The following is a 27,905-nucleotide window of genomic DNA, read 5'->3' as shown; positions in this document are numbered from 1 at the left end:
AGAGAAAACTTATGCTTTTAAGATAGACAGAACTACAAAATTCACAAGAGCAGGAAAGACAGACCTTTGTTATGACCAACCAGTGTTCATTCACTGAAATATGACCGATTTCAGGATACACAGAACTGTTCCTCACAGCAGATATATGCCCACAGAGTGCATTGTAAGCATTGATAAAGGTATTATTTTGCAAATATAAGTTGAGTTGTATTTCAATATATTAACGAAGTGCTATTGTAATATTGTAATTTTATATGGTTATATTTTGTTTACTTTCTTGAGTGGAATTGGTCCTGAAAGATAGTTAATATGTATTTAAATTAAACTGAACTAATCCTGTAGATTCTGTGTTTATGGAGCAACACAGCCCTCTCTTTTAATCTACTGGATGGCACCCAGAAATCAGCATTCAATAGTCTGAAGGCAGAAGATGTGGTTTTGTTCTACTGAAACTAGGCAGGCCTGGCCCTGAAAGTGGCCTTGGACCCATCTGCATCCCTCTGGCGAAAGAGCAGGATTTAAGTGGTGAGGGAATCTGTTAAAGTCATTTTGTTTCAGAAATAGATGCAGGTGACAATGTGAGGTGCTCAAGGTCAAAGCTGAAATTGCCAAAGTCAAGAGTCCACTCTCACTTTTGTATTGAAAACCCTGAATGGAGAGCCTATTTTATTTGGCAAGTTGTGTCTTTGCAGAGTGTGAATGGGAGTCGTGAATTAGCAGATCCTCAGCGTCTCAAGGCAGCTGCAGCTGTTCTGAAGGAGGACAGTGAATAAAGGGCATTTTAAGAGAGGAAGAGAGAGAAAAAGGAGGGGCTAGTTCCTTAATGGCCCTGTCATTCAGTTTGGCTTATGTATTAGTGTCCCTGAACAATATGTCACCACTTGTGATTGTCAATCAACATAAATTCTTGACCACACTCCAGTACAGTCAGCTCTCTAATGCACTTGAGCATTTTATAATATTGTGGTCCAAAGAAACAAATCTTTCTTTTTCTGTTCCTCATGCCCATAAAATTCCAGTTGGAAGGGTGATACCAAGATTTCAGAAGGAAGCAAATAAAACCTTAAAAAAAATACCCAGCTTAATCTAGGAACACAGTAAACTAAAATTATGTAGTGTTCCAACAGACAGGGTAGTTTAATACTATATCTTAGTTACAGTCACAGTAACCCTATTAAAAATAGCACTAAACTGCTATTAAGGTGTAAGGAAGAGCCAGGCTGTCCTATTCATCTGAACTTACAAAAATCATTAACATCCACACAAATGCAAAATACGGTAATGTAGACTATTGCCTCAGAGTTGGCTCACTATCTGCCTTGCTGGTGAGGACCAACTTGCATGTATAAGGAGCACTGATTCTACCAAAAAAACCCACACCACCCATCTGAAGCTCCTTAACTACGTATCAGATAACTGAAGCAAAACTAGTTCAAATTTTAATCAACATTCATCAATGTATTAAATTTTTACTCTACTTTGAGTAAAATTTAATTGAATACAGCCCATAATCTTTGATTTCAGACAACCCAAACTGAAAATGTAAGAAATCCATTAAAAGATCCAACCCTATTTTAGTTAGGTTTAAAAATAAAAACAAACATTGTAGCAATATCAATACAAGAGAACAAAAGCTTCATAGTATCTCACAAATAAAGGCTGTATCATTATTGTGTAACAGAGAAACAATACTTTGAGCTCAGGGAGAAGTTCACAGGCAAGATTGTTTCAGAGTCGTTATGGTTATGGTTGTGCTTTTTGTGACAATGTCTAGAGTGGCCAGGTATTTGAAAAGTGTAAAGACATTTCTGAGACAAATATTTTCATTTCATTGCAGGTTAACTGCTACAAATCAGGATGTACCAAATGCACAAATATAATGCTTTCAGAGGACATCTGCACCCAAAACTAACTGGCGTTTTTATTCATGACTGTTTACAGTCACTGTGTTTTCCCTCTCGGCTTCTCCTTCAATCCTGTTTTTACTGTTTTTGCTTTACTACGCTGCCCTGTAAGGCTTAGGGAGCTTGCCAGAAACCTTGACAATGACTCTATTATCCCTCCCCAACATGAACAGAACAAGAAACCCCAAGTCGCTGATATGACCATGTAGTCCAATGCCACCTGGTTACTCAACTATATAACAACATTATCCACAAAACACATGATCATCAAGCTAGGGATCACCTACTGAACATGAATTACAGTGGTACCTCGTGTTATGTACTGTCCCCCTTACGAATGCTGCGGGTTACGCACTCTGCTAACCTGGAAGTAGATGACCTCTGTTGCGACCTTTGCCCCGGAATACAAACGGAAGTCGCGTTCTGGCGGCGCGGCAGCAGTGGGAGGCACCATTAGTGAAAGCGCGCTCATGTTATGAGCGGTTTCCTGTTATGAACAGACCTCCGGAAAGGATTAAGTACGTAACGCGAGGTACCACTGCACCTCAATGCCATGCAACCAGACGGACTTACTACTATGACAACACCACCAAGGAAAAAACAAAGTCCCTTTGTGAAGGCCATGCTTCCAGTATCACAATGCTCTCACTGGCCAGGAGAAGTGTGGTAGAAATAGGGGACATGGAGGAAAGGGGAGCATCAGTAAAAGCTGACCACTCCAGGCACTGCAGACATTTCATGTCCCATGATGCTGTGATAGCATTTGTAACTGGAAAATCAATGGTTTGGGTGATGCAGGGTAAAGGAACAGGAAAAGGAACTACCTTTTCATTCCTTTGGAAAACCATGCTTAGATAACATGCTTATGGAGGAAAATTAAACTATAATGATGATTATGAAGTATTGCCACTCTCTCCTCTCTCCTCATAGCCTTCATTTCTTTTCCTTCCTTGCTTTGCTCTCTTCTCTTTCTTCTTTATTGTTGTGTTTATTGCTTTTTTTGTGTATGAGAAAAGGAAAATGAAAACAATTATAACAAAATAACTGTTTCAAAAAATCTCAGCTAAGTACCAATTATATTTTCCACTGTTTATATATAGACTTTGAACAATTATTCAATTTTATTGACCAGCTAACCTATTCTTCCTTCACACCAACTTCCCTTCTCATTTATCAGAACTAGTTATTTTCCTTTGCCCTTTGTTCTTTCTGGTTTACATGGGCTATGAGCCTATTCATATGACATCATTCTCCTGTTACTATTCAACTTGATTAAGTTGGAGCAAGGTGATTTTACTAGGTCAATTTCCTATGGTGAGAATTTCATTAGAAAGTGCCCTCATGTGGTGAGCAGTAGTATTTAACACATTACATTATCTTACAACATGAGGTCACAAATCGAGGGTTCTTTTGTTTTGCTTTTTGCTCTTTACTAGATATAATATTCTTAGATCTGTTGATTGTTATTCTTTATAAAGTGCATGTACTGCCTAAAGACACTTAGCACATGAGCACAGTAACAAAACAAAAAACGTATTGTCTTCTGCACATACCATATAATAGTCAAACATTAAGTTTGATTGTGCTGTCTGAAAATCACCATAAGGAATATTATTGCATATATGTTTGTACTACAAGTTGGAAGGACTAAGAGGAACCAAACTGTGAAAAGCATGGCCACCTCAATTGGGGAAATCTTTAAAAGGCAGGCTAGCACTACCTCCAGCAACTGGGGCATTTACTTGGGTGTAAGATTGATGGAACTCAATGGGGCTCACTTCTCAGTAGACAATTTCACTGCATCTTCGAGAGCAAATGGAGAGATTTTTGTCAGGAAAATTGCCTGCCTGCCACAATTCTGATCATGAGAGGGGATTATTGCATTGCTATTTCTCAATAAACCAAGCCCAGGAATGACTGTTTCAAGTAAAACAGCTATTACGCAAGGCAAAATTGTATACCCAATACCAAATTCCCCAGCATGCACCTCTACTTTCTTTTAAATCAATGCCAAAATATACAAATTGGAGAAGGCCTTGATCAGGCATACTCACATCTGAGTTTGCTAAATCCATGCAGTGGCCTTTCAACCAAAGTGAAGCTGTACTAACAGGCACTTAGGTTAGGATGTCATCACAACCAGTACTAGCTACCTTGGCAGACACTTTGCTCAAATATAATTGCAGCTGGCATGCACAAACCTGCAGTGACTGCTGCAAGGACAAAGCTATAGCTTTGCTGGTGTGAGTTGATGTACAGCAAGTACATATGTGATGAGGTATCCATCATTATCCATGGAATGCAACTCAACTAAATGCAAAGGTATCACTGTTTCCCTCCCCCATCTGTTAAACCCTTTGAAGCATTCCAGACTCTTTATTTAAGTGTTTCCAGGCAGAGGGCCTTCTTGGTAGTCACACCCACTGGGTGGAACACCATCCTATCAGATGTCAAAAAGATAAATAACTATACAACTTTCCGTAGACATCTGAAGGTGGCCCTGTATCAGGACACTTTTAATGTGTGATGTTCTGTTGTTGTAGTTGTGCTTTTGTATACCCTGTTGGAAGCAGCCGACAGTGGCTGGGGCAAGCAGGTCAGATAGGCAGGGTACAAAAAATAAATTAGTAGTAACAGTAGGAGCAGAAGTAGTAAAACCACCACTAAGTAAGACTGTTGCTTAACATCAGAATGACATGGAGAAAATTCATCTGCTGCTACTTCATAAAATATATTAAGCTGGAAGCACATTTTAAGAATTCTAAATGCGTTGACAGATTTGTGAGAGGAAAAAAACACCAAACTCATACAAACTACTTTTCAAGTTATTAATGTTGATGATTTCACTAGTAAAATGATTATATGTATAATTTTTGAATATATAAATAACCCAGTGATTTGAATGAACACTTTAGCTTTAAAAGAGCTTCTTTTTTAAAAAAGCCTTTCAAATCAAGTAGGTTTCCACTGTGTTATAAACACACAAAAAAAGAAAATAAATTAGCCCTAAGATGCTGTTAGCTGTTATTCCCAACCAAGCCTACACAAGTTGCAATGTAATCAGTATTGAAGATGACAAACTATCTCTCACAAGCTATCTGAATCATGAGAGGCAGTTCAAGTGCAGGAATGATACCCGGGAGATGGTAATGGGCTGGATGTGAGTCAATGAAATGAATCCAAAAATGGTGGTGGTGTTGATGGTTGTGTGTGTTGTGGGCTCTTGGGTCTGGAGAGTAAATAGATGCCTTGCTCTGGAAGGAGGAGCATTCCTTTGGAAAGATCAGGTTCATAGTTTAGGGGTACTCCTTGACACAGCAATGTTGCTCAAGGCCAAGGTGGCTTCAGTAGCTAAGAGAGCCTCTTTCTGACTCCAGCTAGTTCAATTACAGAGACAGAGACAGCTTGGCTATAGAGCTCCATTCTCTGGTCACTTCAAGACCAGATTAGTTTTCAAAGAGAATAGATCCTGAGCAAATTTCAGCAAGTCCAGGACACTTTGGTCTAGAGAACACCTCTAGAGATGTTTTTTGGATGCATGTTTGCTCAGTGTGTCTTGTTTCCTCAGGATTTCACAGAATGTTTAATTTATTTCTTTAAACTATAAAGCTTAATGAGGAAAATGAGAAAGATCATTTGGAGAGGTTTGTTTTTTGTCTGCACCTGTGGAATGCCCTGCAGCAGTTCCATTCTTCTGGTAAAGCAAAAGTGGTCTGAGCTACAAATGCAGCAGAAAAAGGTAGGAATGAGCTCGTAAAGGTCTAAAGTGGAAGAATGGACTATACCATGTCAAACTGCAAGTGGTAGAATCATGTTTATTAATGTCCTTGGGAAAAAAGTCCTAAAAGTGAAAAATGATGACAGTAAGGAACAAGCTGGGATAGCACCTCTATCTTGCTGTGCTAGAGTTTTCCTTGCATGCACATTTTAAAATTAACCCTTTACCTAGAGTCCGATTTGGAATAGCCTTTTCTAACACCTCAGGATTTTTCCCTTTATTCTGCTGCTTGCGTGGATAGACTAAGTCAGTGTCCAAACACCAGATAAAAATGATAAGAGCTCCAAAGTTAAAGTCTTCACTTGTTTTGGACCACAAATGCAGAAATCTTAAGTACTCTGTTCTTAGTATACCATGAATTGTCTCAAACTAGCTAAGGTTATAAAACAAGGCTGAATAAAATACTTGAATGAAAAGCACGTATGCTCTTCAGAGAAAAGATGAGACTCTAGAATAGTGGAATGAGAATTAGTTATTTGCATCTCTTTCCCGTCATTACTGACCTTGATTTTTAAATTAAAACCACAGTATGTCTTCTGATTAGATCTGTAGATGGTCCAACTACAAATTGCAGGCAAATGGAGTTTAGTTGAAGACTCCTTTGGAGAATCCAGCTCTCTCTGGCAAAAAATGCTGTTGCCCTTTGCCACTCGGATATTTTGTCTGCAGCTGCCCAAAGTGCAATTATGTCTTTGTTCATACTCAGAGACAAGGCTGCTCTGTCGGCTGTGCCACTGCAATCAGGGCAATAGGAGAGCACATACCAGCCAAGCAACAAGGGACTTGCCCTTGATGTGGATCCATGGCAGTTGACCTAGCTGCTGGTGTCTGTACCTGCAAGAGGCAGAAATTAGCAGGCATTCACTTCCCAGCAATATTGATCTAAGTATCCCACATGCCCTCTGGGAAACCATTTGCTCCTTGAAGTAAGACTGGGCTCCAACTGAGGAGCACAAGCATTAACAACTGTTTGTGTATTGTGCTTTTGGTTTCTGTTTCAGACAACTGTTTGTGTATTATGCTCCAGACTCACCTCTGCACTGAAAATCAATGGCCGGGTACAAAGAACATCAGGCTGATACACTGAATGCCAAGAGGGTTCTGAATGGCAGTCAGGGATGGCATGACATAAATAGAGAGCATTTTTTTTCTCTCTCTTTCTCTGCAACATGCCGGGCCGGGAGTCTCTAGTGATACTTTCCACCCAGTATGGAATCATGGGTGCTGCAATTTCATCTAGCATAGCACTCCCATGTGCTCATAAGCACCATTCATCCAAGGCTGCAAGACAAATCTTGTGCATCTTTGTGGGGCCCTGCAATTTAGCCACTTCATCATCAGATTCCTCTAGGGCAAGTTTGCCTGTCGTACATTTAAAAAATCAGGCCCATGTAGTCCAGTTTGAGGAATGAGTTCAAAATCTTCCCCATAATTTGTAATATCCAGAATTTCTTTTTTAAAACTCCTCTTTCTGTTTGCTAGTGGGGGGGGGGGAGGTCTGTAATTGCCTTTTTGTAATTCAAAGGAAACTCAAAGTTCCCTTATCCCAAGGCTTTCTAAAGAAATCTATTTTTAAATAGCAGCGTATCACCTCTCTTTCCAACTTCAGAAAGACCTACCAGCCTCAGATTTAATCTTTTTTCTCGTTGTCTTCCAGAGCTACATTTTCTTGTGAGCCTTAACAACAAAAGATTGATTCCAGAGAGTCTGACCTTATTCTGCATTCTATCTACAATATCACCAAATAAGCTCTCATGCTCAGAATGTTTTGGGACATTTCATATACACCAGTTGTTGGCATTTGTTTGTAATTAGTGCATTAAAAAAAAAATCCTTAAAGGCAGTCAGTAGAGACTAACTGGGTGGAACCTAGACTGGGTGGGGTGTCTAGGAGGTCATGTATGGGCAACATCCAGGAGGTCGGCATACTCTTTCTTGAAAAAGTAGACAAAAAGTAGCATAGCATCAGCTTCCAGCCAGAAATTCTGGGATTAGTAGTCTCAGCCCTAGTCCCTGGTAGAAAAAAAGAATGCTCTACTGGGATCCTGGGAGTGCTCTCTGCAACCTCCACCACTGCCTGTACCTTCCTGGATATGCTCTTGGGTTGGGGAAAAGGGGGAGAGGATTTGCAGGATCCAGGTGAACCAAGGAGAGAGAGAGAGAGAGAGAGAGAGAGAGAGAGAGAAAGCACATTTGAAAGCCTGCAGCACTATACTTAAATGCAAAGAAAACTCTATTGGCTATCTAGCATCAACAATGTACTTCCCATGCATTTCAAGCCCCCAGAAGCCTCTGTTCTGGCCTGCCCTCATTTGGGAAAACTAGGTTCTTTAAAAAGGCTCAGACTAAGAGAAAGATGACCATGCTGGCTGAGCAGAGACCCTAGATTTCTCTGCCGCAGCCATCTTCCTCTCTACGTTTTTAAATGCTGTCTCCAGCTCCTCAAGAAAAGGCCACAAAGGAAGGCAATGCTTTCCCTATGCAGGCAAGTGTCCCCTTTCTCACAACCCATCTTGGCACAAGAGGAAAGATCTGCTGCTTCATGGCTGCCATTTCTCTCACCCACCCTAGTTTTACAATAAAAGCAAAGGGCTTTACAAGAAAGAAAAAGGTTTTGCCTTCTTGCCTCAGTGAATAGTTGTCCCCCTGACTGATGCCTTATGGTCAAAAAAAAAGAAAAATGGAAGCTAATCTCTCTCTTTCTCTCACTGCTACAAGCATATGAGATTAAAATGGGCTCGCATACTATGTGTCTTTCTCCACACATACAGTTTTGAGAAAGAAATGAAGTAAATAAGTTTACTACATCCTGGCTCCAGGTGAATTGTGTATATCCTAAACACTTCTATTCAATTGCAGTTTTCTTTAAAAACAAATCTAGAGTTATAAGCTTTGCTGTTGCTGCTGTTGTTCTAAGTAATTAGCACTCATAATTGTCAAAATAACCCTCACTTGCAGAGTGTCTGGATGTCTGAAAAACCCAAAAGCAAATAAGGCAATTCTGAAATGATCATGCTCATATGTTGTTATTGTAAGCCTTCCAGAGAGCTTTGCTACTGAGTGGCATATAAATGCTGTTAATAGCAAAAGCAAACACACCAATATTTCCCAAGTTCAATTTACCGTTTTGAAGAACAGTTACGGAATGTTTAACATTTAGGCTCAGCCCAGCAGTTTGGAATCTTAAATGGTAAAAGGGGGCTTGTTACATGATGGAACATCTTGCACAGCAGCCATCAATACTATAACATTCTGTAGTCTGCATATGTAGCTATGTTTGGACATTGGGGGGAAAGGGTGTGTGTGCATGAAAACAGCTCATGACACATTTCTTGGATAGCTCAATTCCAAATTATTCCAGCCCGATTCTTCAGTTTCATTTATGAGGCTGAACTTCCTCCTTTGCAGTATGCAGAGTTTTTGCATACTAATTAGACTGCATCCCACCAAAGGGCCCTATTAACCTACTCATGCTGCATTCCAAAGTAAATTGCTTTTAAACTCGTCTTTGCTGTAGATAACAAATGATGATAGCTAGGGGTGTGCTATAGAGACCCCTTTCTTTCCAGATTCCTTCAATTCAGCTCTATGTTTTAAGATATCCACAAAAAACCTATCAATGTCTTGGTTATCCTCGCTTTCTTGAACAACACCTGCACATGTAACAATCCTTGTTATTTTGTAATCACAAAATATCAATTGCAAACATATATTATAGCATAGGGGTGCAAAAACCATGGCTCTCCAACTCTCATTAGCCCCAGTCAGCATGGCCAGTGGTCCAGGGGGATGATGGGAGCTGCAGCCATGTTCCAGCAAGTGGCCAGCCATGCATGTCAGCATTTTACATGCGAAAATGCATGCGCACCATCACCGATTATCCACACCATGGTTAGATAATGTTCAGTTAGCACTGAATATATCAGTTACCCTGCAACTTTGAAGTGAGTCTGAAACCACTTCCCTGCAGTGATGAAAAGGGGCTTTCTAGGGGGAAAATGCCAAGGTGAGAACAAAGCTTTTGATTTTCACCACTGCTCTTTGCAGCCTCTGAAGATAATTATTCAACCTGGTATTAATCAGCACTGAATTTCCAACTGCACCTCTTTTCCCCGCCTTCTGTGACCGGCATGCATGTGAGGGTTTGTTGTTGTTTTTTGTATTAAATCTCATCAAGGTTTTCAGTATTGCAATACAATACAAAAAAGGAAAACAGATATAACTTAAAACAAAACACACAAATAGCAGGCAGAGGCAAGGGACTCGTCTGGATGATATATATAGTGTTACAAGTTTGTGGGTGCTAGACAGCCTACATTCCTGGAACCAGTATGTGTTAGAATTTAATTAAGGCTCAGGGTATTAAAACGCTGGGTGCAAGATCAATGTGTATTAAGTTGGGTACTAGACACTTATTGTCCTGGAATCACCAGCTAATTAATCCAGGTTAAGTTTCCTGCATGAGGCAATAGCCTGGGGAATGAGCTATTAAGGCTAAAAAGGTAAAGGTAAAGGACCCCTGACAGTTAAGTCCAGTCACAGACGACTCTGGGGTTGCAGCACTCATCTCACTTTACAGGCCAAGGGAGCTGGCATTTTACCGCAGACAGTTTTTCCGGGTCATGTGGCCAGCATGACTAAGGCTCTTTTGGCGCAACAGAACACTGAAACCAGAGCAGCACACGGAAACACCGTTTACCTTGCCACCAGAGTGGTACCTATTTATCTACTTGCACTTTGGGGTGTGCTTTCAAACTGCTAAGGTTGGCAGGAGCTGGGACTGAGCAACAGGAGCTCACCCCATTGTGGGGATTTGAACCACCGACCTTCTGATCGGCAAGCCCAAGAGGCTCAGTTGCTTAGACCACAGCACCACCCACGTCCTGTGCCACCCGCATCCTTAAGACTACAAAGGATCAAATGAACTCTGTGTAAGACAGTAAATGGGAGGGGGCCCTCCCTCAACTCAGTTACAAGATAAAGCCAGAACTTAGAGCTTAGAGTTAGGAGTTATGTGACCAGGAGAAGAAAAGTAGCAGGCAGAGCACAATGATTAATGGCTGCTTGAATCTAGGGCTGCACATATGGAAGAAGTAAGATCCTCTTGGATTGTTGATGCTGTTAACCTCTGTTGTAGGCTCAGGTTGTAGATATGTATAAATAAACCATATATCATGAAGACACCAAAGTCTCTGCTGTGCCCCATTTCCAAAAAACCCCACGACCCCTGGGTGAACCCCTGGAACCTTGCACCACTGTGAAGATTGGGGTGGCATGCAGCAATATCATTGAATAGAAATGAGAGGGTGAAAATGTGAAGGAAGAAGTCAAAGTGCAGTAAGTCTTTGCTGTCTTGTACAACAACCCACCCAGAAAAAACTCCCCCACCCAGCCTTGAAAACAGAACGGGATCTGGACTTGCTGGGAACTATCCTGGAAGAAATAGCAATAACTTTTCAAAGAACATACCGTGTGGGTCATTGAAAATATGAGTAAAATTATTCCCCAGCCATTTATATTTAAGTTGCCCCTTACTAGATTTTCATTCTGCTTCCAAAAAAAACCCACCCTGTAAAAGAGTTTATTTTTTATGACTAATAAGGAAGCAGGAATTGGAATTTCTTTCTTTTTTAAAATGATCTCTTGCTTTTTCCAGTTGACCATGATAACTTGAGATATTTTCAGCTTCCAAGCAGCAAAAAATGTATTTGCTATGTTTTCAATGCAAACTGTAATTTGGTGCAAGTGTTTAGAATTCTGTTATAAGCTGCAGCCCATCTCACAGATCTGCAGTTCCTGAGTTACCCTGGTGAGAATGAATGACTGTTAAACAAGTTAAGTAGAAATCTGTGATGTAAATATGACCTAACGCTTCCAATCTTTGTTGCAAAATCAACTTATATAAAAGCTAATGGAAAAAGGAAAGCAGCAAACGAAAGTAATTACAGGTCCCTTTCTCAGCACCGTAGCTTTGCACTGGGTTACGCACACAATTTTGCATTTCAGGGCTCAGTGTGAAATTAGGAACAAACTCAGCGCTATAGCCAGTTTCCAGGAGATAACATGCAGTTGCCAATCTTGTTAAGCAAATCCTTCATATCTAGAACAGCAGCTATAAATAGCTTTTGACTATTAGTCATACGTTTCCATATAGATTCCCTTTAGAGTTTATATTATTCCAGCTCTATACATTATCTACATTAAAGTTATGGATTTTGCCGTCACCGAAAGATGATATGTAGTAACCACTATTTCAGGAAACCTTCCTGCAAAGTCTGATATGAATCAGGACTAGTAGTAGTTCAGCCTCCAAATCCGGTTTTCAGTGCTAGGAATCGCCTCTTGAACACATGCATTTCAGCAAAATAGTACCCATAATCATGTAAAAACAGCTTTTCAATAGCACCAAGCTAACAATACTTATCCCTTGCATTCCCAGAAGTGGCAAGCCTTTCTTTTTATTCATTCAAATAGTATTCACATTTGAATGTATTAAGTAAAACGATTAATAAACATTACAGAGTGCATCACAAGTCAGTCCTAATGTATTGATTTTAGGTCTAGAATATATGATGGGGAAGTATCCAGAATCTTCCCATATGTTTGCCAGTGGAATTAAGGCATTTGTCCTGAATTCCAGACTCCAAAACAAGGACAGACCTTAATCAAATTTCTAGACAATAAACCTGGGTCCACCAAACCCTCTAGGATGAAACTAAGTGATTCCTTCCAGCTCTTCCTCCAGCTCTTGGACCACAGTAATCCTAGTTTAGTCTCAAAATGCCCTGAAGCTAATAGAATAACTGATGATACAAAGTTATTAACTGATGATACAAAGTTATTTTATATCACAGCTTGATCCTTTAGGCAACTGAACAGGCTATTTTACACTGTGTGAAATGCAAAGTCATGACACCTCTGACTGCTTTGTTAAAGCAGCCAAGTTAGTGCTGTCTAAAGATACAGATTCAGTATAGAAGGCTTGTGCAAAACCTCTGGATAGACCAAGCGATAGCTAGGAGGAAGTATAAAAAGAAGTGGGAGGTTTGAGACTAGCTCTCCTAGGTATAATGCTTAACAAACTTTTTAATGATGCCCTTTTGGAGCAACACCTTGGTCTAAAATGTGCTGACAAATTCAACACTGTGGGAAAACAAAAGTTGTGAAACACTAAGTACCACACCCCGCTTATTTTATTTCCTGTTTCCCCAATTCAAAAGTATGCCACATCCCACTCCAAAGGGCTGAGAATGCTAAAGTTAAAACAGGCAACAAATTTTATTAATATCTAAGGGGGGGGGGGAGATAAATGAAGCAACACACCAACACTGAAAGCCCAACAGACTACTTCCAGTCTACACAATTTGTGATCTGCCAAACAAAGGGTGGCTTACCCACTCTGCACTATATACACAGGGCTTTTAAACCAAGGGCTGTTAAACAACAACAGGGCTGTTAAACAACAACAAACCCTCCTGACAAGCGACCTCTGTCCCCAAATTCACTTGGCGGCACATTTGAAGGGGGGAAATATGTTCCACAGAGAAATCCCATGGAGCGGGTTGGTGGTGTGCAACCCTTACAGCCTGGTTGAGTCAGAGGAAAGTTCCCATAATGCTTCATCAGCTCCCTGGGTCTTACCTTTATGAAGAAGTCCTCTTAGATCAGGCATCCCCAAACTCAGCCCTCCACCTGTTTGGGGACAACTCCCATCATCCTTGACCACTGGTCCTGTAAGCTAGGGATGATGGTAGTCCCAAAACAGCTGGAGGGCTGAGTTTGGGGATGCCTACCTTAGATCTAGAGGGGAAAGCTCCTCCTTCAGCCACATAGAAAAAAATCAAACACCTGAAATACAAGCTAAAGAAATGCCTTAATTTTCCAGTAGATTTGTACTCCTTCCCCCAGGTGGAGATCCTCCCAGTCATGAAAGAGGCAAGACCACTAATTAATAAGAAGAGTGAGCTTTCCTTATGGGGCTCTTTAATCCCTTAGTTCTTCCTGCTTAAGGACTAACCATTTTCTAGCTAACCTCTCTGCTTTCCCCTTCCCTTTCTCCACACACACACACACAAAACACTTTTTCCTCCTCCTCTTCCTCTTTGGGAGGGGTTCTACTCTCTGCGGTGAACTTGTACAGGTTCACAAGGGTTCTGAAAGGAGGGAGAAGAGATAAAACTGTGGACATATGGACAGTTCCCCTCTCCCACTTTCTCATCTAGAGGTGCTGGTTCTGCCTTACGCATTATTATACCTGCTCCCCGAAACTTGTAGAGATGTAACAGCCCAAATAGAGGACTCTCTTGTACTGGCAGAGACACCTCACACATCTTTAAAGCATTTTCAGAGCTGTGAAATGTACAGGGAGTGTGCCCCAATACAGAAGTCTCCTCACTTCAGGTTGTTGAACTCCAAATTGTGGAGGTTTGCTAACAATGACAGCAAAGGGGAGCAGAACTAGCACACTTCTGCCCAGATGCCTGCCCATGTGTTTCCTCTACAGTGTATGCTAAGGATGAAGGAGAAAATCCAGGTGAGGCTACCTGTTTTGCACTTTCCAAAACAACATGAGAACCCAAGATAAACATCCTTTGACGTTTCCACTTCTTTGAATTTGGCAATGCAGTTCTCCAGCCAAGTAACATGTACAAAAATGTGTACACACACACACAGAAACACACACACACACACACACAAACAGAGAGAGAGAGAGAGAGAGAGAGAGTGCTAGGGTAAAGTGTGTTTAAAAATGCATATATTAGTGAAAATAAAATTAAAAATGCATTCTCTTAGGAGAAAGTGCTTTGCAAAAATGTGTATATTAGGCAAAATTGCATACAACTGTGCATACGGTATATAGGATAAATTTGCTGGTGAATTTTCCTATGACTTAAAAAAAATGCAAACTAATGTGGAAATGTGGAGAAATGAGCTTAAAATAGGGCATATGAGAAATTGAGGAAATCCAAAACTGACAGATTTACCCATCCCTACTCTATACTGAAAGGCAATGCCTGAAGCTGACTTAGGTTAGAAAAGAAAGTGTGCGACAGACACCAACAGGGGCTCATGGATCACTGTGGAAAGATATGGACGACTGACAGCCTAGGAAAATATGCAATGCTTGATCAACTACTGATTATATAGTTGTATTTACTGTTGTTGTGTTTTATTATTACTAAAATTAAAAATTAGTCATAGAAAATGATGGGCCTTTGAATGGAGCCCTTTGCTTTCCCCCAATATATGAGAATCAAGTGAAATGTGTTCCTGGGCAGAAAAGCAGCAATTTCTGTAGTTGCCACTGAATATCAAACAAGAGTAAGTGAGGTTTGTGTGGTGTGCTACAGACTGTAAACAACATAGAGGACTCAGATTAAAATTATAGACGTGGGCGGTTCAGTATGGATGCAATCTACCTCAAAGGGTTGTTGTGAGAACAAAGGAAATAAACATGCCAAGCACTTTGTTTGTACACTGGAAAGTGCTAGAGAAATGATTTGCAATCATTTAGGCAAGCATGACTAAGCACTCAAGTGCCTCCATTCGGTGCTAATGGCTATTATGTGCGAACTTCCCCTGAGCCTTGGTTAACAATTAAAGTTATGTAGTTATTTATGAATCCTCAAGAGTTTAAGAAGTGGACACTTATGGGTTTAGAAGCAACACAAGAGTAAAGAGGGCTAAGAAATAATTATTTCAGCATATCAGTAATTACAAAATTGGCATTTCACTCTACAGGCACTGTGAAGGAAGGAAGGGGGGAAGCAATTACGAACGTCAAGACAGTTGTTGCTAGAAATAACATTGGAGAGAGGTTAATGAAGGAAATTTCTTAAACTGTAATGCAGGCAGATTGTTGTTGAGAGTGTACTTTTAGAAAACAGTAGGCGGTATCAGTGGAGAATGTGATAACAGGATAGCGGTGGGAATTCAATTTGGAAGGAGCTGCCGCATCCTCCATCTGCACCTCTATTAAAGAAAACCCATTTTAAGATTGTTGACAATGAGAAACTCATAGTTGTGAAATTCAAAAAATACATATGGGCAAGGGGTAGACATCCCATAGGTTGAACCACAAAGGATTTTTCTTCTTCCCATGACAGATGGCGAGAATATCTGCATAGTTCGTCAACGATGGTGAATCCATACATATCAAAAATCAGATCTAAAATAACGTTCTGACTCAAAATATTCCGAAGCATTTTGGTAATAAGAAGTATGTTTATTGTTTATGAAGTGAGCAATTAATTTTGCATTTTCTTGTGGCTACCAGATGTTCAGTTGCTGGATCTGAAGGAAGCTGTAGGGGCATGAATAAGGAAGAATGTCACAAACCTTTGCCTTGTTGGTTTCCAGGGTTTCGAAACTCCCTTAGCATTCATTATTTATTTGTATTTTTTCCTACATTCTCTGAGGGTAGAGGAGTAGGGTTGTGAAGAGAAGAAGGCAGAGCATAAGAGTATCAAATGCTGGGGGGGGGGGTGCCAGAGATTTTGCCGCAAAGATCTAGACACACAAGTTGGAAACAACATACAAGAAACGTTTTCTGCACACAATGCAGGATTTACTTTGAGGTGTAAAAACATGAGCCCTCAACATAGGATAACTGGTGGCCATTTCCTATACCAAAATTGATCCCTTGTAGAAGTGAATACTACCTGCACATCACCCTGACAAATGGGCATATATGTTTCACTTCTACATGAGTGGCACACCACCAACCATCATGGTTTCCTGCTATGTGTACACACAATTAGACTCATTCTGCAGTTATCACACATATTGAGAACAAAGTTTCAATTCTTGGAGAAGACCAAAAAACTGGCATTCCCAGTACTGCAAGCCCAGATCAACTTGAGCTAGGTTCTTGCAGGTTAGGTCTCAAACCCCTTGTTGCCAAGGTGGTGGTGGAAGGCAAGTACCTGAATGGGATTGGAAGAATCATCTCACTACTTTGAATAACTGCTTCACCTCCTTCACTCCACTGGAGCAATGGTCTGCGAGATTGCATATTGTTTAAGCATTGCCCTTCTCCACCAGCTTTTTCACCTTTATGGTAAATCAGGCTATTGGAGAGGTGAGCCCATTTTTTTTAATGAATCACAATTAAATCTGCATTCCCTCCCATCCTATTCTCATACATACACCATTGATTAGTATAATACAGAACAAAATACACTGAAACCTGGCAAGTTCTTCCCGCCCCATATTTTAACATTAAAAAAACATTAAAACATAAGCTTCAAAGAAGTCCCTCAATTTAAATATCAGAAAGGAGAAAAAATAATTAAGCAATAAAATACCAGCAAGGCAGCTATTACAACATGATAATAATTCTCCAGGGTGTTTTCAGTGGTCTCTAATCCCAGCTATAAATAGCATAAAAACAAATACTGAAGCTTTCGTTTTGCATTCCTTTTCTGTTTTATAACTCTGCGATGCAGACAAAAGGATGCAAGATGGTGAACATTTAGGATGGTCTACAAAATGAGCAGTAATGAAGGTAACAAGGTTCAGCTGGGCTTACTGAAACCCTTAAAATATATTAAATTTTACCATTGTTTATCTTACATTTCAGATCAAAACATACACAAGACTACTGTCTATCTGTATGCATGTTTTTCTTGGAAACAACTCACAATGGGTTTTGTTGAAATTGCTTTTCAATGAGTATGTAGCCTTACAGTCCTCGTTTACAGGACTCTTCAGAAGTGACCTATTGATATCCATGGGGCTTACTCCTAGGTAAGTGGGTATGATTTGATTGCAAATTCTGTCCTTCTTGGGTATTTAAGAAAGTTTCACCATTTTGTCACTGGTTAACCACATAGATAGCTAAAGGTAAAGGGACCCCTGGCCATTAGGTCCAGTTGTGACCGACTCTGGGGTTGTGGCACTCATCTCGCTTTATTGGCCGAGGGAGCCAGCGTACAGTTTCCAGGTCATGTGGCCAGCATGACTAAACCACTTCTGGTGAACCAGAGCAGCGCACAGAAATGCCGTTTACCTTCCCGCCGGAGCGGTACCTATTTATCTACTTACACTTTGACCTTATTTCAAACTGCTAGGTTGGCAGGAGCAGGGACCAAGCAATGGGAGCTCACCCCGTCGCGGGGATTCGAACCTCTGACCTTCTGATCAGCAAATCCTAGGCTCTGTGGTTTAACCCACAGCACCCCCCGCGATACTAAGGATTAAAAGGACTGCTGCTAATATTTTCTGGATGTCTTTGTGGCAACTGTAACAAGAATCTTCATTCATATAGCTGGACAAAATCGCTATGTAGTTTTCTTATAACCACCAGATCAAAGTAATGGTCGCTTGCTCCTAAGTTCTGTTTAGGACTTGAAAAGGGACCATAGCTATGAAATCTCCACTCTTGATTGTCACCATACCTGCATAACAAATCAGTCTTTGGCCCAAGTCTTTTTCACATGGAGGGCTCCCATGTGTTGCTGCAGCAGCAGGGCTTGTTCTTATCCATGCTTGATATTGCATCCCTGGGCTAGTCCTGCCCCCCAATGTCTACACATTGAAATGGTGTCTACACATTGATGTCACCTAACATGTGAGCAGCTGCTGATAAACAAGGGCTCCACATGCTTGGAACACCTACACAATTAGGAAGTGGTTTCCTGCTTACGCAGTCAGGACACCAACATCAATGTTCCTTTTCAGACATCCATACTCATTGTGAGGCTAGCCAACATTGGTGTTGGGCCAAGAGCACGAGTCCTTTAGACATGAGTGCTTTGCACATGTAACATGTAGCCCTAAACAGGGCTACAAACAGTTAAATAAGTGAAGCAGGAATGAAATAATCTCTGTGCACTTAGAAAAGGAGGATTAGACAGGTATTACACCTGCTACCTTTACCTACAAAATTAATTGGTTTAACCTCCTCACCTCAGGCATCCCTACTGCTGCTGAAATTGAGTGATTAACAGAGCCATTATCTAATTAGTGGGTGATTTGGCTAAACTATGGCTGCTAGTGGTTTTACTTAAAAACAAAGCCTGTGACAGTCATATTTGCTCTGATAGGTATTGTTCATAGTTCCATAGAGAAACTTAGTCACCTATGAATGATTTCAGCTACTCAAAATCCCCAGTGTGGGGGACTTGTTTTGGTGCAGGCAAACTCCATTTGGATTCAGGGAAAAGCTAAGCCAACGTAGCAAGTTTTGAATAGAGAATTGAAAGTAGAGATGTGTTTCAGGAGAAAAAATCCACCTGCTGGACTTCTTGGTGGCTTTTGATACAATCAACCATGGTATCCTTCTGGGCTGTCTTGCTGGAATGGGACTTGAGGGCACTGCTTTACAGTGCCTGTCCACACACATACCTATGAAAACGATTTATCCAACAACCTAAATGACAGCAGCAATAAGAAAGAAAGAAATTCCCTTCAATTTGCACTTACTTCCCTCCTGAAGGAGATTCTTATTTGCCCAAAAGTGACCAGAGGAACTGAATAGCTGTCTTATATGGCCTGGTAGCACAGCATTAAATATGTGGTTTTAAAAGTTGGTTTCAGAATGGGTATGGACACTGTGTGTTCTACATCTTTAAACATGACATTAATAGTTTTACCAAAGAAAACGAACAAAACAGGCAGTTGTTTTAAAAAACCCGACACGACTTCCTGCATGATCCTCAAAACAAAGCCAAGCATTGTGTTGTATGGTAGGTGTCATCAGGAGATTGAAATCTGTGTCTGTGATTATGATCTCAGAGACTCAGGCTGAGACAGAAAGGCACACTTCAGCTGCAAATATGTAGCAATTACCATGAAATGAAGTTCCTGGCACTTTTTCTTGCTTTTCTTTTTTTTCTTTTTGCTAATCACCATGGAAACCTGTATTTGGTGGATTCACCCAGGAAACACTTTAAAGCATTTTAGGTTTTATGACTGAACAGTTTCTTAGAAGTATGATACTGCAGCCTTGCATTTTTGGCCAATAACCTTTGCATATATCTAGTGGAACTAAACAAATAAATATTGTGAATGCCCCCAATTGCTTCATACTTTATTCAGATTACAGAGGGGAGCTTTATCTGAATCAGAATTTCAGATTCAGAACACTCATGTACTATGCTAATTTCCCCCCCTTCTATTTCTTTTGGGAAGGCTGAAGGTTGTCTCTTTCTCCCATCTATCAATTTTATGCTAAATCTAAATGCACATTTCTTACTTTTTAATAAAGACAAGAACAAATGGCCTTCTCATCTAGAACATTATTTGGGAAAAGTATTGCAAACCTGGAAATAGAAATAACTGAATTTGTATTGAATATGGTCTTTCATGTCATTATCAGGAGCTGTGCATCCACAGAGGTGTCTATGTGGCTATTTCAGTCACAATTTTGGAGGTTTAGCAAGAAAGTCTGTTTGCTTCCACTGCTGGATGAAATTGAGCAGCATTCATTCTGCACACATCTGAATCTGTGTTCTTAATCTTTTGTATATATGTATATGCTCATGTACTTAGATGCACATAAATATGTATCTATGCATATGTGACCAGCAACGTGGAGAACTCACCTGGGCAGAATAAAACTGTGAAATGGAAGAACTCAGAGGAAGTAGTGTGATTCTGTTTAACACAGAACTTTATTTGAAATAAAGTTAAAAATACAGACAAGAAAAAAGACAAATATACTTAATAATAACAACGATTTCTAATAAAGTGGGGGGTGGGGGTGGGGAGAGACTCATTGAGTAAGCTTGTACCACAACTGAGGTGATATAACCTAAAGACTATTGCCCATTGAGAGAGTCCGTGTAATTTATATATATATGGTTGAAAAGTGATCAGAAGCTTAAAGGACTTCTACAAAGGAGAAAAACAGTAACACAACATCTATTGTTGACATAGATTTTACTGCTTGTTGCACTTGCTGAATTAAGGAAGTACAAAATGTCCCATTGCGCTGTGCTTTATAAAGTTGCTTGGGAAGCTTCCAAGCGCATGACTTAGCTGCTGTACTGCTGTACACAATTGTTTAAGAAAGTCTTTATGCAGGAATTCAGGATTGTTAGGTTCAAAGTTATGAGAAAGCATAGTTTTAGTAGTTACCTGCAATCTAACGTGGATAACTTTCTAACAATAATTAGTAGCTATGTTCTAGATTCTAGAACATTTGCACTGTTAGGCATTCCCACTCAAAGTGAAATTATGAACAGACTAATCTACACCTGTTCCAACAATACTAACTATAGATGCATTAGTTATTCTTTTTAACCATACCCAGTCAGGTCCCAAGTTAAATAGTTGGATGAATATATGACTTCACTACATCACATGAACCTTTAGAATAATCTTTTCAAAGGACTTATACTCTGGCACATGCCACCCAACATAAATCTAAAACTAGTGCTATTCTTTTTACAGTGAAATACAGTGGTGTCTAAATTGAAATTACTACTAGCTAAACATTTAGTATTATCAGCCAAATAACAGGTAACGTGTAGCAGCATCATGATGTCTGAGTGTTCCTAATATGAGAACATTTGCATAGCAAACCAACTGGGATTGCTATACTGTCAATCTATGCACCTAATAAGGGCTTTCTTTTTGTTTCAGAATAATTATGTATACAGAGATTAATGCTTAAATAAAAACAAAAAAACAGAGACATGAATTGCCATACTAACACATATTCTCTGAGAGGCACTGGTAATCTAAATTAAGTTCTATAGGGCAAAATCATATTTCCCTGTAGATCCGAATATCAAAGGAAACTGTACTTAGACGTTGCATAATGTTGACTCTTTTACCCTTGAGACAGATGTGATTGTCTTATCATTAGTGAGGAAACAGCTAGCCAGTCAGTTGGTGTCAATCAAAAGCTACAAGACATTCACAAATTAGTCCTTATTGATATATAATGATATATGAATCAAAAGCAGGAGAAGGAGCAATTTGTCATTCTAACAGCCAGGTTTCCAATTAGCCTTTTTAGCTATTATTTGCTGCAGATGCCATGCATTTTTTAAATAACTCAATGCATTTTAATTGAATACCAAAAATGCTCAGAGGATATGATATTAATCCCTACCAAAATCTTTGTTTTTAATTTAATAAAGGAGAAGCACTTCTTTTGTGTATTAAACAGAATTATAAAAGGCGACAAAACACTCTTTTCTGATGTTATTCTGCACCTAACTTCAGGAATTACTTTGAATTGCTGTGATACTGGGGATTGACCCTGGAGATCAGGCAACATTTTAGGACCCAGTTTTGAATGTTGAGTGGCTGCTGGCAGGAGTGTGTTATGTTCAGGAGTAGAAAGCCATTGTTCTCAATGTTACGACCATAGCTTCATTTTTGAGGGTATTATTGTGAATGCTATCCACACAGATTTTTCTTGTAGCTTCTTCTGCTGGCTTCTGGACATCTGGAAGAGTCGATATTGAGACTAGACTTGCTAGCTGCAACAGATCGAATAAAAACGGGAACTGCATGTAAGGCACTGATGCTGTGCCTTCTCAATCCCTGTCCACCATGACTGGTAAAATCTAGCAGGAGGGCATTGACTGGATGGGCCCAGGGAGTGTTTAACACATGCTGTCAGTTACCAACAAAGTAACAAGGAACCAGGGAAGGACACTGACAGTGAGACATGGTAGTGCCAACAAAACACATCCAATATAATATAGAGAATGATCTGTTACAGTGGAAAATACCCATAATTTTGTTTGCATTTGTGGAGTCTTTATCCAAAATACCTAAATCAATATTTGACCAATATGCTTTTCTGTGAAGAGACCATACAAGAAATCCTTCCTTTATTCCCAGCAACAGAATAGAAATGGTGTATTCCACAGAACTTTTAAAACAGGTAAGAAATGAGACAAGACTAATGAGTCAAAACTGGAATGACTGGTTTATTTTTTTACTGAGTCCTGAAAATGCATAAAAACTGGGTTGAAAGCCACAAAAAGGAGGATAAATCGTTAATGTTTTCTGAAAATGATTCTTCTGTTTAAGCTGTACAGAAAGGAGGATAGATAGTTAATGTTTTCTGAAAATTATTCTTCTGTTTAAGCTATACTTTATTTGGATTGTGGCTTCAGATCAGCAAACCTTTTGATCCTTTTTATTTTTTAAAAATGCAAACTTTCTGTGTGTATTGCAAAAGTCCAGTAATCCTACTTAAATTATCCTGAGCTGGTATTATTGTAAATTCTAGCTTTTAGAGTTTCATGTCTCAGCTTTGCAAAAGCACACAGAGTTGCCATTTCTTCAACAACTAGGACTCACAAACTATGGAAATTTCATTAAGAAATCTTTGGCATATTTTAAAATCAACATAATGCTAAAAGAGAATGAGATGCATATATTTTAAATTAAAAGAATCTGACTAAAGCCGAAACTTTTAGCCACTGAAATGCATTAAATAAATGCATGATACTGTTGAATAATCACAAGGGGGGGGCACACCAGATAAGATTTGTACAGATGAGGATCTTGCATCTTCCCTCTACACACTGCCATGTCCCCTCAAATTGGCTTGGGGTGGGGAGTTCAGAAAAAAAAACCCCAGAACAACATGTGTGGGGAGAAGAGTAGGGATTGTTCTGCTTTAGCACAATGACAAATTTCTCCCCTTATTTTCTTCATTTTAATATTTTGGTGGACCTTTTTTGTTATCCCTTCATGTCAGAGTTTTTCAACCTTTTTGAGTCCATGGCTCCCTTGACCAAGTACATTCCTTCTGTGGCTCTGCTGTGAGGAAACAGGCTTTGGGCCTCAAAAGCCCAGTTATGTCACTCCTTGCCCGCAGAGCCAGCAGCCCTTCACCCCTTTTCGAATCCTCTCCCTTGTAGACTGTTCCCTCAGCCTCCTCTCCCCTCTCCTTGAGAGTCCCCCAGGCAGCCACCACCTCCCCTGGTCTCTGAGCTGCCCCCCCCCCCGAAAGAGAGGTGTCTCCTAGGGGCACTATTCCCTTGTGGAACTTGTAGCCAGGACTGCTGCAACAAACAGCTGTGCAAGCCTTTGGGAGGCAGAGACATGAGAGGGCATCAGAGGAGGGAGAGAAGGAAAGAGGGACAGAGGCCAGTGTTGCACCCCTGACCATCATTGAAGGCACCCCAGGGTGCCATGGCACACTGGTTGAAAACCACTGCTTTCATGTTAAGGTATGCCAGCACCTTGATACTCATTCAAGTGTCCTCTGCCTCCCCTATTATGAGTGTGTATTTGTTTCAAAATGAGTAGAAAGCTGAACTGAATGGAGATATTCAGTTCAGTTTGCTTTTGTACCAAAACAGATACCACATCTTGTGAATAGATGTGAATGAGGTTCATCACGTTGCCTCATTCACACCAATTTGTCACTTATTAGTGGAGGGTTTCATTATTCAATGGCAAGATGGCAGTTGCCTTCTTGCAGCTGCCATTTTTATTTCCCAGAATGCCCCAGACAGTGTGAATTCTGGCTACATATACCCCCAAGCAATGATGGACTTCTATGGTTATAAGATGAAACCAGAAATTTTAGGGGGAAATCATCACCAAAGCCTGCATTGTCCTATCAATGTGTTTTGACTAACCAGACAAATTGATCTCCCTTCTCCTTTCCTGTGTGTACTGGTGGGGGCATGGAAGAATAGGGGGGGGGGGAGTCCCATTCTGCTAGTGGGAGACCTTGAACTGTTGGTGGGATAGTCTGTCCACAGTTTCCCATTTCATCCAAACCAGGGAACTATGGTTAGCAACTTCAGAACAAGCTAGGATATTAAGCCAACTTCAAACCCAGTTTAATATCCTGGCTTGTTCTGAAGCTTGTAACCAATTTCCTATTTAGGCAAAAGTGATAGTGAATTAGAGCTTCCTGGTTTATTTATGGTTCATACAAAAGGAAGAGTAAAGGAACTCAGGACACAAGAAAAAGGCTCATGCACATTTCAGCTTAATAAACCAAGATATGATCATCCAAAGCAGCTATTAGCAACTTCCTCCATTATCAGTGATAATGAGTTTTTCTCTTAATTAAAACTGAACTTGATATATGACTTATCTGATATCTTTGACTTTTGGGAATATAAATCTGAAAACTGTGCTCCACATCATCTTTATAACATTTGGTGTCAAAATACAATCACAACCTTTGAAGTTGGGTTGATTGGCAAGGGTCAACCTGTAAATAAAAGGACTAGTTAACACACTTTGTACTAACCTTGGTGAAAAGCCACATGTACAAATCTGCAGTTACCAAGTTGTCTGAATCCTGAGAAGAACTGTGAATGGATGGAGCATTAATTTACTGTCTCATGCAACTTACCTCCTTGTGCATTCAGCATGCTTACCATTATAGCGTAGCAATGGCTCACGCTATTTGATAAATATGAAAGAAGAAAATCTTAGTACTTTTAGACTGTGGAATGTGCTCACAGCCCAGCAAGGGACCGGTTGCCATGACTCCTGACTATAAAAGCAGCTGATTATAGCAATATACTATCTATATACAAGAAAATAAAAATGAGACAGGGAAATAATCTCCATATGTTTGCCTTCTGATGGCATCAGTCTTTGTGGGATGAGCTCTCGCTTTTTTTATTCTTGTGTGCCTACTCCCATTTGTGCTACTCAAAGACCAGTCACTCTTCCCAACGGGATTGTGAACAAGTTCTCCATGCAATTCTGACCTTAGGATACACCTACTGGGTGAGGATAGGATCATAAATCCCTTGTACTGGCATCACATCATTATGCACCTGTGAAAACAGGTGTATAACATTTATTTATACATACATACCCTACTTATCTGACTGGGTTGCCCCAGCCACTCTGGATGGCTTCCAGCATAAGAAAAGCACAGAGAAATGTCAAACGTTTAAAACGTGCCAAGAAAGGGCTGCCTTCAGATGTCTTTGGAGAGTTGTGTAACTGTTTATCTGTTTATCTCTTTCACATCTGATGGAAGGGCGTTCCACAGGGTGGGTGTGGCATAGCAATATTATTCTGCTAGCATAATGCTATCTGATGCTGGCAGGACACTGCTTCCAGAAGGACTGAACTGCATCATGGGATAGTACTTTCGGTCAAGTCAGTCTTGCATTTATAAAACCCCCACTATGTGTTATACATGTGAAAGGGGATCCACATTATCAAAGAACAATGAAGCCACAGTGCTAGAACTGGGTCTCTCCCAAGTTCCTCTGAGGTCCATACATAGGCATGGTCACCTGCAGGCAGAAAGTGCTTACGGGAGCTGGAATTTGTGATTGCTAATACATGGACATTGGGGGCAGGGGTAGAGGCAGGACAAAACCACATGATTTCAAGGGCAAAGCATGTAGTGTGGCCCCACTGACCCACATGGACAACGGACCCTCCAAGTGTCCCTATTTTCCAGGGGCATTCCTGATTTAGAGAAGCCATCCTAGTTTTTGATTTGATCCCAGAATGTACCACTTTTCCTTAGGCTGTCCCTATTTTCATTGGAAAAATGTTGGAAGGTATGGAGTTATCTGACCCCTGAGCCATCTGAAGGCAATCCTGTATATGGAAGGTTTTTTTTTTAATGTTTAATGTTTTATTATGTTTTTATATATGTTGGAAGCTGCCCAGAGTGGCTGGGGCAAACCAGTCAGAAGGGTGGGGTATAAATAGTAAAAATATCATTACAGAATGGGACATCCCTATTTCCATCAAAAAATGTTGGAGAGTATGGGACAATCCTTTAGTCAAACAGCACATGAAGGGAACTTGCATCCAATTGCAAATGGAAGTCCTAAAATTCTGATTTGAAGTAGAAAAGATATATAGCTCATTCAGTCTTATATCAGTATGCCTTGTGGAAGCTGTTGTGAAAAGTATCCCACGAGGGACCTATGGGCCAAGAAGCCAGGGCAGCATAATGCTTAGACCCTACAAACCTTCTTATATCTTAAACAGTTACATGGAAAGGAAAGTTGTGGAAAGCCAGTTGTGGTTCCACCATTGCTACAGCATTGCGAATTTCTAAGACTAAAGGACAGTGTAGCCTAACAGGTAGCAGGATAGGGTGAAATACCATGTTGCATTTATTGATTTGAACTAACCAGCCTATCCTTGGCCTGAAGCTTTCCAGTCTGTTAAGTACATCTTCATGCTTAAAGTGCCATAGTCTCCTTTTTAGTATTCACACACACACAGTTTACAGATATATATTTTTTTGTAATAAATCTCCTTTTAAATTTAATTTCTAAATACAAATTCATGGAGAATGAGGTTCTCACTGGCTACTAACCCTGATGGTCCTATTCCACCTCCACTGCCAGAGGCAGCATGCCTCTGAATACCACTTTCTGGAATGGATGGGAGGGGAGAATGCTATGGCACTCTGGCCCTGCAAGTCTGCCTCCCACAAAATCTGGTTGGTCCCTGTGAATATAGGATGCTGGACTTGCCTCATCCAGCAGACTCTTTTTATGTCCTTATCAATATGTTATTATGTTCTTATCTTCTTATTCATTTCCCAAGGGTGTGCTGCTCTTGGAAGATTTAATAAATAAAAATATTTAGTTAATTCTCCCCCTCCCCCACCTCATCCCATGGCAAAAGTTAGAAATGGTGTGGAATAGTGGGGTGTGTGCATGCGCGCGCACACACACATTTTTATACAACCAAAGAACTGACGCATCAGAATTGCTTGCAGTTGCTTTTTCTTTCTCATTAAAGAGAAGAAAAAAGAACTCGCCAATTTCCTCTTAGTAATTTCATAGATCGCCAAATTAGTTACAAGAACAGAAAAGAAAAGAAATGTTGTTATCTTCCCTCCACTGTATACCAGCTCTATTCTTTCTTCATTCTCAGAACAAAAGTTCAGAGGATGGTTATTTCTTTGATAGCCCCGTCATTACTGATGCTTGTGTGGTGTCAGTTTGCTACAGGATTACAAGAAATTTCATGTTCAGCTACAATGAGCTTCAGGAAAACCAGTTGTTTTCTGAGCTTTAGCAGCAACCAGGTAAGTTCCAAATCATTACCCAGACTATATTATATTGCCACAAATGTATAACGGAAGGGTCCCATTCTGCTCTTCCATTTATACCAATGAAGCATCTGTCATTTGCTTTTAGATGGGCTAAATCAGACCCTATTTGCACAGAGATTAGCATTGCAATCTTATGCATTTCTGCTCAGAAGTAAGTCCTTTTAAGTTCAATGGGATGTATTCCCAGGCAGCCTAAAACTTTTTATAGAGGTGCGTCCTTGTATTTTTGTGCTGT

Source organism: Podarcis tiliguerta, assembly GCF_965153285.1.
Source record: "Podarcis tiliguerta genome assembly, chromosome: 3".
NCBI lineage: Eukaryota > Metazoa > Chordata > Lepidosauria > Squamata > Lacertidae > Podarcis > Podarcis tiliguerta.
Note: the sequence above shows the minus strand (reverse complement) of the source record.